General features: G+C 35.9%; 1 non-coding gene across 1 annotated transcript; it reads left to right on the top strand.

Moving 5' to 3' along the window:
* Window positions 1-4,718: 4,718 nt before the first annotated feature.
* Window positions 4,719-7,489, top strand: LOC103945123. The gene is made up of 2 exons (XR_007254300.1): window positions 4,719-6,423; window positions 6,891-7,489. It is a non-coding gene; the product is annotated as an uncharacterized LOC103945123 (transcript).
* Window positions 7,490-12,063: the final 4,574 nt, after the last annotated feature.

The raw sequence follows: 12,063 nt of genomic DNA, 5'->3' as shown, positions 1-12,063 counted from the left end.
TTTGTGATTTTTTGTTCATTTGGTCTTTTGGTACATTTGGAATCTAAACGTACCAAAAGGGTTACTTGACAATGGGCACATTTGGTTTTATGGTGTCAAAGATGGTGGTCGTGGCGGTGATGATGGTGAGACGATGGAGAATGTGGTGGTGATCATTTTGGCGGCGTCCTTGGTGACGGTAGTGGTGACATACATGTTTATATTTCTTATTAAAACTCTAACTTTGTTTTATAATGTATCTTTTATTTTCAATTATTTTGAAAATTGTTTTTGAAAAAAGAGGAAACATCAAATGATGTTCTACAAAACTTAGGCTGAATATTGTTTTATCAATTTCTCGTTTTTTTAGTATGTTTTCATAAAACAGTTTACTCAACACATTTTCACCCATTTTTGCATCTAGAAAACGAAAAACTGTTTTGCTAAACGTTAACAAACATACTATAAGACTTTAGTTCCTTGTTATTAAATATAGGAAAGTCATAAATTAAAATAACTTTATTTCCTCTCATGTGACATTCCTTAATTCAGGAGGAGTAAGAATTGGAAGGAATGTATGTTCCTGCATAAGCAATAATTATTTTGTAAAAAGATGGTGTAAATGCATGCATGATAAAAAGAGTAGTCATTAGACATGCTGATAAACAATATTAGCTACATTTCATTCTTCAATGTTTCCAATTATTAGATTAAGATTACAGTTTAAGATATAATATAAGTTCATAATGACGGTGATGTTATTCACACTTGAAAATAGCTAACATGCATTTTTTTTTATGAATAAATTAAAAATAAATATAACACGAGGAATACACAATGACATTTTGAAAGTTTCACAACAATTCCCTCATAAGAATTCATGTATATCATTTCGTAACATTTCAGATGTAGTTATTTCTAGATTATATTTTTATATTTTTTTGTCAAAATTTTGTTTTGTATCTACAGAAAATATTCTTTGTTACTTTTGTTTGCAAATCTAAGAGATATATATTATACATCCTTATAATTGAAGGTTAGGAAGAAACCAAAAAAATTCCTAAAAATACCAAAGAATTTATGCCAAAAACGAAGACTGAAATGATATCAAAGTATCATATCAAGGTCCAGATCTAAGTATATTCTGCATTGGGCCCTGGGCCTTGTTATAAGTACGTAGTAGGGAGAGGTGGGCTCTTTGTCCAAAGTTAAAAAAAAAAAGAAAAGAAAAAGAGAGAGACGTGGGCTTGGGCCATCTCAATCATGAGGGCTGAATGTACTCTGTGACTACCCTTTTAGTCCGGTTCCATTGAGCCCTTTAATTAGATTATTGCCACTTAATACTACAGTATAGTGATATTCTTCTTTATTTGTAAGTAAGAGGTCTTAGGTTCGATTCTCATCAAAGGCAAATTTGAACCACATTATTGCTAGTCCATTATGAAGCTAAGCCTACCCCTTTCATCTTTAGTGTAGATACTATCATTTGTTAAAAAAAAAAAAAAGAAGTTAATTTTGTTAATTTTAGGACTAAATGTGACCTATAACTCTAGAGATGATCTCGGTATGTGATCATATGGGTACTGCGGTCGGAATTCAATTACCTCTTTTTATTGGTTCAAATTCGTTTTTGGCGATAATCAAACCTAAGACCTCTCACTTATAAGTGAAGAGGAATACCACTAGACCGTAGTACTAAGTGGCAATTACCTCTTGAACATTTATAAATAAGCAACCACCTTCCAACTATTAGATTACAGTTAACTTTACATCCACAAATTTGTCCAAATTATTAAGTTTTTGCCATGTAATCTCAATTTTCCCTCAATCCAAAAATTCTACGTACATGATGTTTTCTTTTTCTTAAAAGCACACCTAGTCACCATCTTCATCACAACCAAATGGTCATTTAAACATTTGATGTTAGGTCTTAAATATCAAAACTAAGCTTTGATACTTAAAAATACGATCGAAGTAATTAACACATGTTTTTTTTTTTTTTTTTTTGTCAAACGATAGATTTTGTTAGATTATGTGTTAGATTAGCCACCAACAGGATTTCGACCCATGCCATTATGCAAGGGCTCAACACATTTCCACTACTTTGGTAAAGGACCACTTGCAGAAACCTTAGTCATGTTTGATGTGGAGGAATAGTCCATCCATCTTAATCCTTCAAGTTAGAATCAAACATTCATGTTCTTCATTAATTGCACATGAACATTTAGCTAGTCTAGCCCCTCATATCCAACGTGGCTTAAACTCACGACATCTTGCAAAGACCCGAACTACAAGTGCATACCGACATTTAATATCATCGAAGTGTTTACAAAATATATTTTTTGTAACGTTATACGTATTTTATTATTCGAGTGAGTGTACCGAACACCCGAATATATCTATATCCTTTGTTAATCTCTGCCTTTTGAAGGAGAATAGGGAAGCCTTGCTCCTTATCAAGGACTAATGTTGGTGGTACATGGATGGATACGTACAATACAATACAAGCAATGATACAACAATTATACATGAAATTTACTTAGTGAATGAACCCATGTCATTGATTCAATATTGGTCCCTCTAAAATGCGACCTATTTTGGCTTTTGATGAAGCCTAGCTATACATTAAAGTTTCATCACCCATCATCCATCAATGCCCATGCCCATACCTTTACACCATGGTCTCTAAATTAATGTACAAATAAATATAAATTTTCATAATCTGAAGTCATGAAACTGTTCTGTCATCGTGGCATTCTGGTCTAATTCTACAACGTTATGTATAAATTTTTTCCATATTACATTGTATTAGTAAATCAAAACGCCACATGAGAGTGTACGTGTTCCATTTAAGCTGCTGTCACACCTAGTCACCATCTTCATCACAATCCAAATCTAATTAATGGCAGATAGCTAGGACCCAGATTAAAATCTTAGCCAAATAGTGAGATCACATTCACACATAAATGCATGAGCCAAAGAAGTAAGTATTTAATCTGCTAAATGACCATAGTACCCTAGGTTTTGGTTACCCTAAAAGGAGCAGGCTAGAGGCCAAAAACTAAGAAAGAAAGGGACTAGTCGTGGGGTTTCATGACCCCATTGAAACCATCCTTCCTGGTCAAAACCCTAGTCAAAGCAACTCTGTCACATATATCACAAGTTGTACCCCACACAAGATTAGGATCCTATTCGGATCATCTACAAAGAGGATCCAAAGAATCATTCATTCATTCATCGCACATCGTGAGGCCAGAAATTATTTTTAATTTAAAATTGAATAGAAACAATACCTAACGAAAACTAACCGCACGATGCACAATAAACAGATATGATTGATTGATCATCCAAATCCCCACAAAAGGAACCCAGAGAGGATCCTTATCTCCTCCCCCCCCTCCCCCCACCCACAATGTCCTAGCCAAGGGATAATTAATTTTTTGAAATGGCTCATAAATTAAAATGGACCTTATAAAAAGTTTTCATGTATAAAGGGCACTGTCACGTTATGTTATGATTAATTCTACTCAAATTATAATATTTATATTTATTTTTATTAATATACTCTAAAGAGAAATACATACACTTTTGTCCATCGATAATATAACACGTAAAATAGTAGCATATAGCAAGTATTCTCATTACACGTAAAAGCTTCTCCAAATCTTCAAAAAGACGAAATTGACACTTGTATTTCACATAAAGAACAAAAGTGTCCTCTTCGAAGAAAGCACCAAGTTTTGGGGTTGTGTGGTAAATTAGTGAAAGTTTGATAGGGTTTTCATGCGACATGGGCAATTATTATTTTAACATTCTTTGCATGCATGGCATAGCATGGGATTAAGGGACTAATTAAACTAAATCTAATTGATTAGGGTAGATTCTTAGTCATTTTTTAGGCTTTTGATGTAGATTTATCCTGCTAGATCTTCTTCTTCCCCATGGAAAGAAAAATATAATGCTGCTTTTGCGCATTACCATGCACAACAATGCTCAACCCATCATTGCAAGAAATTAGTTCTCAACTCCCTAAAGAATATTTAAAGTCAATTATCAAATAAAAAAGGGAAGTGTTATTGGCACTTCAAAAATCTCATTCTACACTCCTCACAAGTGTATTTTTCTTTCCTAATATAGAAAGTTTGGAGTGTAAAATGAGATTTTTGGAGTGCTAATAACAATTCCCATAAAAAAATCATAATTTAATTGTGTTTCAATGAACTTTACTGTTAATAAGACATGAGAGAAATGCTATGGAAACCTTTTTAAAGTTGAACATTTTATAGACTTTGTGCAACTTTTGTAAAATATTATGCCAAAAACATGAGATGACAGAGAGTTCATGGAAAGTCTCAAAATTGAGAGTCAATTCTCGTGGCAACATTGTAAAATATTCTACCAAAAATATGAGATAGCAGAAAGTTCATAAAGAGTCTCAATCAACTTTCTCATTGTAAAGAGAAGAGGCTATGGGATTTTCTGGGATTTGATTTTGTCATGAAATTCTTGTATTCTTCAATATAATTAGAAGTCTTTTCATGTTTTATACCATCATCCTTCTCATTATCATATCAATGACCATCAATATTAATTAGCTCTTAATATAATAATATTCATTTCTCACATGTTTGAAGCTCTCTTCTTACTATCATATGAATCGCCTGCAATACTGCTTATATTCTTACAGAGTTAGAGTGATTATTTTCACATTCCTGTTTTTTCTTTTACATTTCTCTCAATCAGTTTCTTTGACTTTCATTTAATTCATTGAATAAAAATTAACAACAAAAGCAGAAATGCAAGATCAGAAAAGCTAATATTCTCTTCACTTTTAGGTTTTAGCTGTGGTTATGTTAAAATGAAAAAAAAAGAAAATCTACAATTTGAACGGGTGTCATGATGAGAAGCTACACCACGGGTAGGGCTGAGTGACAGTCATGTATTGACCTCTCTAATGCCAGCAGGCACTGCATTTTTTTCTCTTCAAATCTCTCTCACTCTCTGAAAATTTTTGGGGTTTGTTGTAGATGTCAGTTTGAATGGATTTGCTTGGCCTTTTCTTATAATGGTACTCTACTGTCACAGACTCTCTCTCTCTCTCTCTCTCTCTACCCTCAGAGCCTCTCTCTCTCTCTTTCCTTCACTGTGGGGAGCAGTAGTGGTTTGAATAAGTAGATTCAGATTTGAACTTTAATCTTTGAAGATTTTACATGGTGTAAGATCAACCCTCAAGCTCTCAAAAAGGTTGAAAATTTTAAGACAAAAAGAAACAATACAAAATACATCATAGCTATGGGTTAATAGTGTAAACAGGTACCTCCGTCTTTACTTCCCATTTATCTTCTCCCCCTCTTGATGCAAAAAACCCAAAAACCCTCTCCTCCTGCAAAACTACAAACCATACATGGCAACATCAAACACCACTTAAGAGCGTTGTTTAAGAGCCCTAGATCATTTTTAAGGTAACCCCATTAATTACCCCTTTCCTAAATTAGCAATAATCTCATTGAGGTTTGACTGGTTTGAACACCACAGTAACACATCCATCAAATCAAATCCACCCTCCATAAAGGACCCATTACACCATTTTTCCCTCCCCTCTCTCTCTCTGATCTCTCTCTCTCTAGGTCTAGGGGAATGCTGCATGCATTTTGGTGATGGCTGGACAAGGAGGAAATGGTACTAGCAGTGTGATCATGAGGGACTACAGGAAAGGGAACTGGACAGTGGGGGAGACAATGATTCTGATAGAGGCAAAGAAGATGGATGATGAGAGAAGAATGAAGAGAAGTGGGGGTGGGGAAGGGGGTAGTAGTAGTAGTGGAGGAACTGATCAGACAACAAGATCAATGGGCAAACCAGCTGAGCTCAGGTGGAAGTGGGTGGAGGACTACTGTTGGAAAAAAGGTTGTTTGAGAAGCCAAAACCAGTGCAATGACAAGTGGGACAATCTCATGAGGGATTACAAGAAAGTGAGAGAATATGAGAGGAAGATTACTAATGTGGGAGAAGGGAAAGGAGAAGAAGGTAGTGCATCTTATTGGAAGCTTGAGAAGAATGAGAGGAAGGAGAGGAACTTGCCTACAAATATGGTGCTTCAGATTTATGAGGCTTTGGTGGATGTAGTGGAGAGGAGAGAAGCCTGGTGGTGGTGGTGGTTATCAGATTAGAGGTCATCAGGTGGTGGGAGGAGCTTCTGTTTCTGGTTCAAATGTTGGGATTAGTCCAAATATTGGGTATGGTTTGGAGAGGCCTATAATTAGTACCACTGGTGTTCATCAGCAGCCTTCTTCTTCACTGCCTCCTCCTCCTCCTCCTCCTCCAGTTCTGCAACATCATCATCAAATCTCAGTTCCAACAATTGCAGCATTGCCGCTTCTTCCACCAGCTACACTGGCAGCCCAACCACCACCTGCTTTCCAATACGCACAGGTGATGCCCACAGTAGGTACTCTCTCTCTCTCTCTCTCTCTCTCTCTCCCCTCAATAATTATTGGATTTTTCATTTTTATTATTCCACCAAATTTGTGAAGAAAATGCATAAGTTATTAGCACTAAAAGCACTTAGAGGAAGAGTTAATTGGAGTACAAATAGCAGGTCCCTAACGTTAATATGTTTAATCACTTGTTCATGAAGTAAAAGCTTAATTAAACAACTAATTTATTGGTACTTATATATTCCAATCAAACCATAAGTTCTGTTAAATTTTAGGCCAATTTCTCCACTAATAAAAGATTTATTTATGGACTTTCTATTATTTCATGGAAAAGAAAAAAAGGGTAGTATTGATAATTATTGTGTGCATTGCATGGTAATGAATGATTAATAATATGATGAGTTAGTATACATCGATTCGTTGAATTAGTGCAACAACATTTTGACTATTGGGAGACGTGTGAAATAATATCAGATTCTGATACAAGTGAGCATTCAGACTCACCAGCTAAAAGGAGGAGGCGGGCAAGTGGAAGAGGTGGAGGTGGTGGCTGGTGGAGATCAAGGAGGAACCAGTGGAACCGTGAGCGCAAGCACCTCAAGTGAAGTGGGAACTGCCATCGCTGGAGGTGCTTCCTTGATTGCAGAAGCACTTCAGAGCTGTGAGGAGAGAGAAGAGAGGAGGCACAGAGAGATGTTGAGTTTGCATGAGAGAAGGCTACAGATCGAGGAAACTAAGACTGAGATCAACAGGCAAGGCATTAATGGCCTCATTGATGCCATTAACAAGCTTGCAAATTCCATCCATGCCTTGGCTTCCAACAAGAACCAACAGCCACCTCCAAATTGATTAAATTAATTAGTGATCATCATCATCTTAATTAATTTACATTAATATTTTCTATTTATTTATATGACCATAAGATAGAAAAAGAGAGAGGTAGAGATTTCATTGATCTCATTTGGTGATTGTACATAATTTATAAACCCCTTAATTTGTCATATTTTCCTTTTGACTAGATAAACCCCATTTGTGTTTTGAGTTTCATGTTATTGGATTCACTTACTAACGATTCTAATTATGTGTTTTTTCTTTTTCTTAGTAACTTCTCTCACTCAAACACACAATGTATAGCTATGTGATCACACTTGTAGTAATTACCAAGTGATTTAACCTGATAATCATGGGGTAAACCATGGTCTATGGTTTTAATATTATCATTCGATCATGTAGCTAACAAGAGCAACTTGCATAACAAGAATACGTCGTCATTGTGGCGTCGTGTAGTAATAACGGTGTATCCATGCCACAACTTTTATCTCCTACAGTCATGAAATTATTTTCTTAAAGTTTTGAAAATGCATAATGCAGATTGCTTGGTTCATGTTATATACAGAGGAATTAAACAGATGTTATGCAATTTTTCCCATGAACTCTCTCATACACATCAAAAATCAACTTAATAGCAGAGAAGTTAAACACATACTATATGATTGGATAGTGTATGTCACGCAGTGAAAATCGAAGTGGAGATTGAGCTTATTCATGTATCATTTATGAGGTACAGATGAGAGAGAGAGAAGAAAGCGAGTACTGATCAGTTAGCAGTAGTACTGCAAAGACGCAGAGAGACAAGTGCTTCCCAAAAGACTGGTCAAAGGCGACCAGTCAATGATCTCTGTGAGGGGGTAGAGAGAGAGGGGAAGGATGCCCTTTGGACATTGCACTACAGTTACCAATATGCCATCCATTGATCCTTCATCTGTCATCTTTTGTTGCTATTATTGGTGGTTGAATCAATGGAGGAGATGTTCTTTTACTTTCTTTCTCCTGTCCTGTGTGGTGTCGCGTTGCAAGCTGCAAAAGTAGGTTTTCATATGTGTGAGTGTGAGAGGAGAGAGAGAGAGAGAGAGAGAGAGATCATTATTGGCTAATTTGGTAGCCCTCGCTGGCTGTGTGCCTCTGACAAAAGGAGTGTGCTAAAGTTCAACTTTTTTCCCTTGGAGGGCATCACATACACATTCACGGTCACAGGGAGGAGCTAACCTCCTCGAATCTCGATTATATAAGTCTTTCTCCTTTTCATATAAAGACACCCACATTAATTTACATTACCCTTTTCTTTATCTCTGCTTAATTTTTCTTTTTCAAGTCAACTTTTTCCTAATTATGTATTGTTAAAGCTTTAATCTCCCTCTAATATCGTTTGTATGGAAAAGTTAAACACGAGTTATAGTCATTGTGGTACTACGATATGTTTTATGGCTTTGCTTTCGCGATTTGCACTTCTGATTGGTTTTCTTCAACATGTTAGAGTAGGTTCTAGGTGATCTATGATTGATATCAGTAGATGAAATACTGTATGTAATTATATCTATGAAAAAATCGTTAATGATTTTGGAATCCACTGTTCAAGTGAGGAAGAAAATTTTATTGTATTGACTTAAAAATGCAATATTTGAAAGAAAAATGAAGAGGTACGTACCTATTACCATGCAAATAGTATACTAACATCTTTGATGCATGGATTGACATATTGATTCATGTTATATGTAAGTGTTCGTATTACCAGTGCAATGAGTTAGTTGTATAAGTGCTACGAGGAAATTTGGGTTGAATTTTGATGGTATAGTACTATCACGTGCCTGGTTCCATATAAGATTGCACTACTGGTGGATAAGTTGACCCAAGAGTCTAGGTCATCTGCATCAAGTTATATATAGTATGAGTAATGTAATGTTACACTTTGAACCATCATTTGTATCATTTATCTAATAGAAGTAGAGCTCACTAACACATATCGTCCCATCTCCATTAAAGAGATAATTCAAAAGTAATGAATTTGCTTATGTGGAGTCTAGTCATTGGGTTTTATTCAAGTAAAAAGACTATATCGAATTTTATATATATAAAGAAACTTGAATTTCAAGGGTTAAAGTCATATTTTTAATATTTTTTTTACGCGTAGAGATACCTAACCTAAACCTGCATCGCTTGTTGAAAGGTCAAACCATTATCTAAAAAACAAAGTAACCTTCAAAATACTACAAATATACAAAGGGGTCTTTCAGCTCTTCTATAGCCATATGTATTTTGCCAATTATCCAATATGCAGGAAAGACATGAATAAATGTTGACACTGGCGGAGCGAGAATTCTTTGTGAGAGAGGGTCTTTTATATCCGTATTAAGAATAAATTTCAAACTCATAACATGAGCAATTGAACTAATTTTCACAAAATTGAAAGACCCACCAAATTCAATAGAAATTATAGGAAGAAAATACAAAGAAATCTGGTTTGAATCGTTTGATTGAAGAAGGAGGGCAAAGAGAAGGGCTGCAAATAATAGTTGATTATGTTGCTTTAGAAATAACATTAAAATTGATTTTAAAACTCCACCCCTGAGTTTCACTAAATCACAAAGACCAAATAAACAAAACTGTCAGAAAAATATAAAACACGACATCGTTGGACTCAACTTCTTCATAGGGACAATTCATCTTCTTCATTATGTTTCATTGTTCTACAATTGCAAGCTTGAAGCGGCTAGAAATTTTTTAGACAGTTGTCATGATGGATCTAAAACCACTCTAGTCCTTTAGTAGCTCTGCCATGTTGAACATGTGCACTGTGCAAAAAAACGTAGAAAAAGCAAACCCAAGGCATGAAAATCAAATACGTCATTGTAATGAATCAAAGGAAAGTATTTGCAAACATGTGAAATGATATCCGATCAGAAGTACGTACGTGGAGAAAAAGAGAGGTCGTACGTACCGCCGCAGTGGAGGTGCGTGTGTGGATTTTAGCCTCATTTTCGTAGTTCGCATTCACATGAAAAACACGATGTTTTAGATTGAATCTTTGGGAGGAGTTATGAAGTCGGCTAAGTGAAGGAGTTGTGAAGATAGCCTCATACTTCCCTTACAATTTTATTTTTATCTTTACAAACTTTAAAGTTCTCACTAATTAGGATAAATTCTAATCAAGGTATAAAGATGTTGTTTGCTGCACTTAAAAATTTTAGGGTTCATTCGTTAACATTTTACAAAACAGTTTCTCATTTTACAAATACAAAGATGGGTGAAAAATGCGATTGGCAAACTGTTTTGTGAAAACAAAATCTCATATTTATTTAACCTGAGCTTGTAGAACATCAAATTGATGTTTCTTTTGTTTTCCAAAAACAGTTTTCAAAATAATAGAAAATAAAAGATACATTATAAAGCCACCACTACCATCACCATCTCCACCACCACCATCATAACATTCTTTAATGTCTCACCATCATCATCACCACTGCCATCACCCTCGCTATCATGACCACCACCACCTCCATCGTCTCACCATGCTCAAAATGACATAATTACCACTTGCACCTCTGCTCTCACCACCACCACCACCATGTTATCCACCGTCATCACTCCCGTCACCATGGCCATCACCACCTCTATTGTCTCACTACTATGACCACCACCACCACCACATCCCATCACAATCGCTGCCGCTACCACCATCACCACATCCCACCCCCCCCTCCCTTCATTACCCTTATCATGGCTACTGCTACCACCACCTCCACCATGCCCACCCCACCCTCACCACTACCACATTTCTCAACCACGATAGCTGCCACCACTGTCACTATTACTACCAAACACGAATTTTGACATGTTAGATATATTTACCAGATGTGTTTTCAACGTTTTTCGTTCTCAAAATTCAATCTTGAATACCACCACCGCCACATTACTACCAAATACGAATTTTAACATTTTAGATATAGTTACTAGACGCATTTTCAAGATTTTCATTTCCCAAAAATCAATCTTGAATTAAACCACCAAACACATGTTCAAGTCATAAAATGCGAAATCCTATTTGTCGTTTCGGTTTTACAAAACAATTCTTCAAAAATTGCTTTACAGAAAATTACCGAAAGGGGTCTTGGTTCTTGAACGCCTAATTCATGCATGTCACATATTTTACTAAGTGAGTCACGTGACGTTTCTTGTGTGAGTTAACAGCTCACAAAATATTATGGAGTGTGCTATCTAAACACATTTTTTTTACTTCTTATATATCATTTATTAATTTTTGCCTTTTGATTTTCTTCAATTCATCTGATCCAATGGTCGAAAATTAAAAAATGTGTGAAAGATAAAAAAAAAAATGTTGATATCACGTCCCAATATTATAAGGGTACCCTCTAAGGAAAATGGTTTAAATCGGGATACAGGTTCGAAGGAAAAGACTCCAATTCACCAACTTAATCCCGGGAATGTGTTGGGCCTCAAAAGTACTAGGCCGGTCCATGATTGTGTTGGGCCTAAACTTCAAGTCCAAGCCCGTCGAATGAGCTCATTATCTTAAACAAAAGGTGCCCAAGTGGAAGCTGAGTAGACAGGCTGGTTGGCCTGGTTGGACTGGAACGATGAAAGAAGATTATTCCGTCTCGTACGCTTTGCCACGCGGAACACGTTGGTATTAAATAAAATAAAATAATCGGAAATAATAATATTCCGTTAAAAAAAAAAAGGTCATTTGCTTCAGTAAAGGTCTTCGCATTCGAGAAGAGAGAGAGAGAGAGAGAAGGGTTGTTGGTCTTGGCTTGGCTTTTAGGATCCTTCCTCGATTTGCCGCCTTCTT

The sequence above is a fragment of a genome, unplaced genomic scaffold (assembly GCF_019419815.1).
Source record: "Pyrus x bretschneideri cultivar Hongxiangsu unplaced genomic scaffold, Pyrus_bretschneideri_v1 Contig7, whole genome shotgun sequence".
Lineage (NCBI taxonomy): Eukaryota > Viridiplantae > Streptophyta > Magnoliopsida > Rosales > Rosaceae > Pyrus > Pyrus x bretschneideri.
The sequence above is the reverse complement of the archived record's forward strand: the minus strand, read 5'-3'. Positions and strand labels throughout refer to the sequence as shown.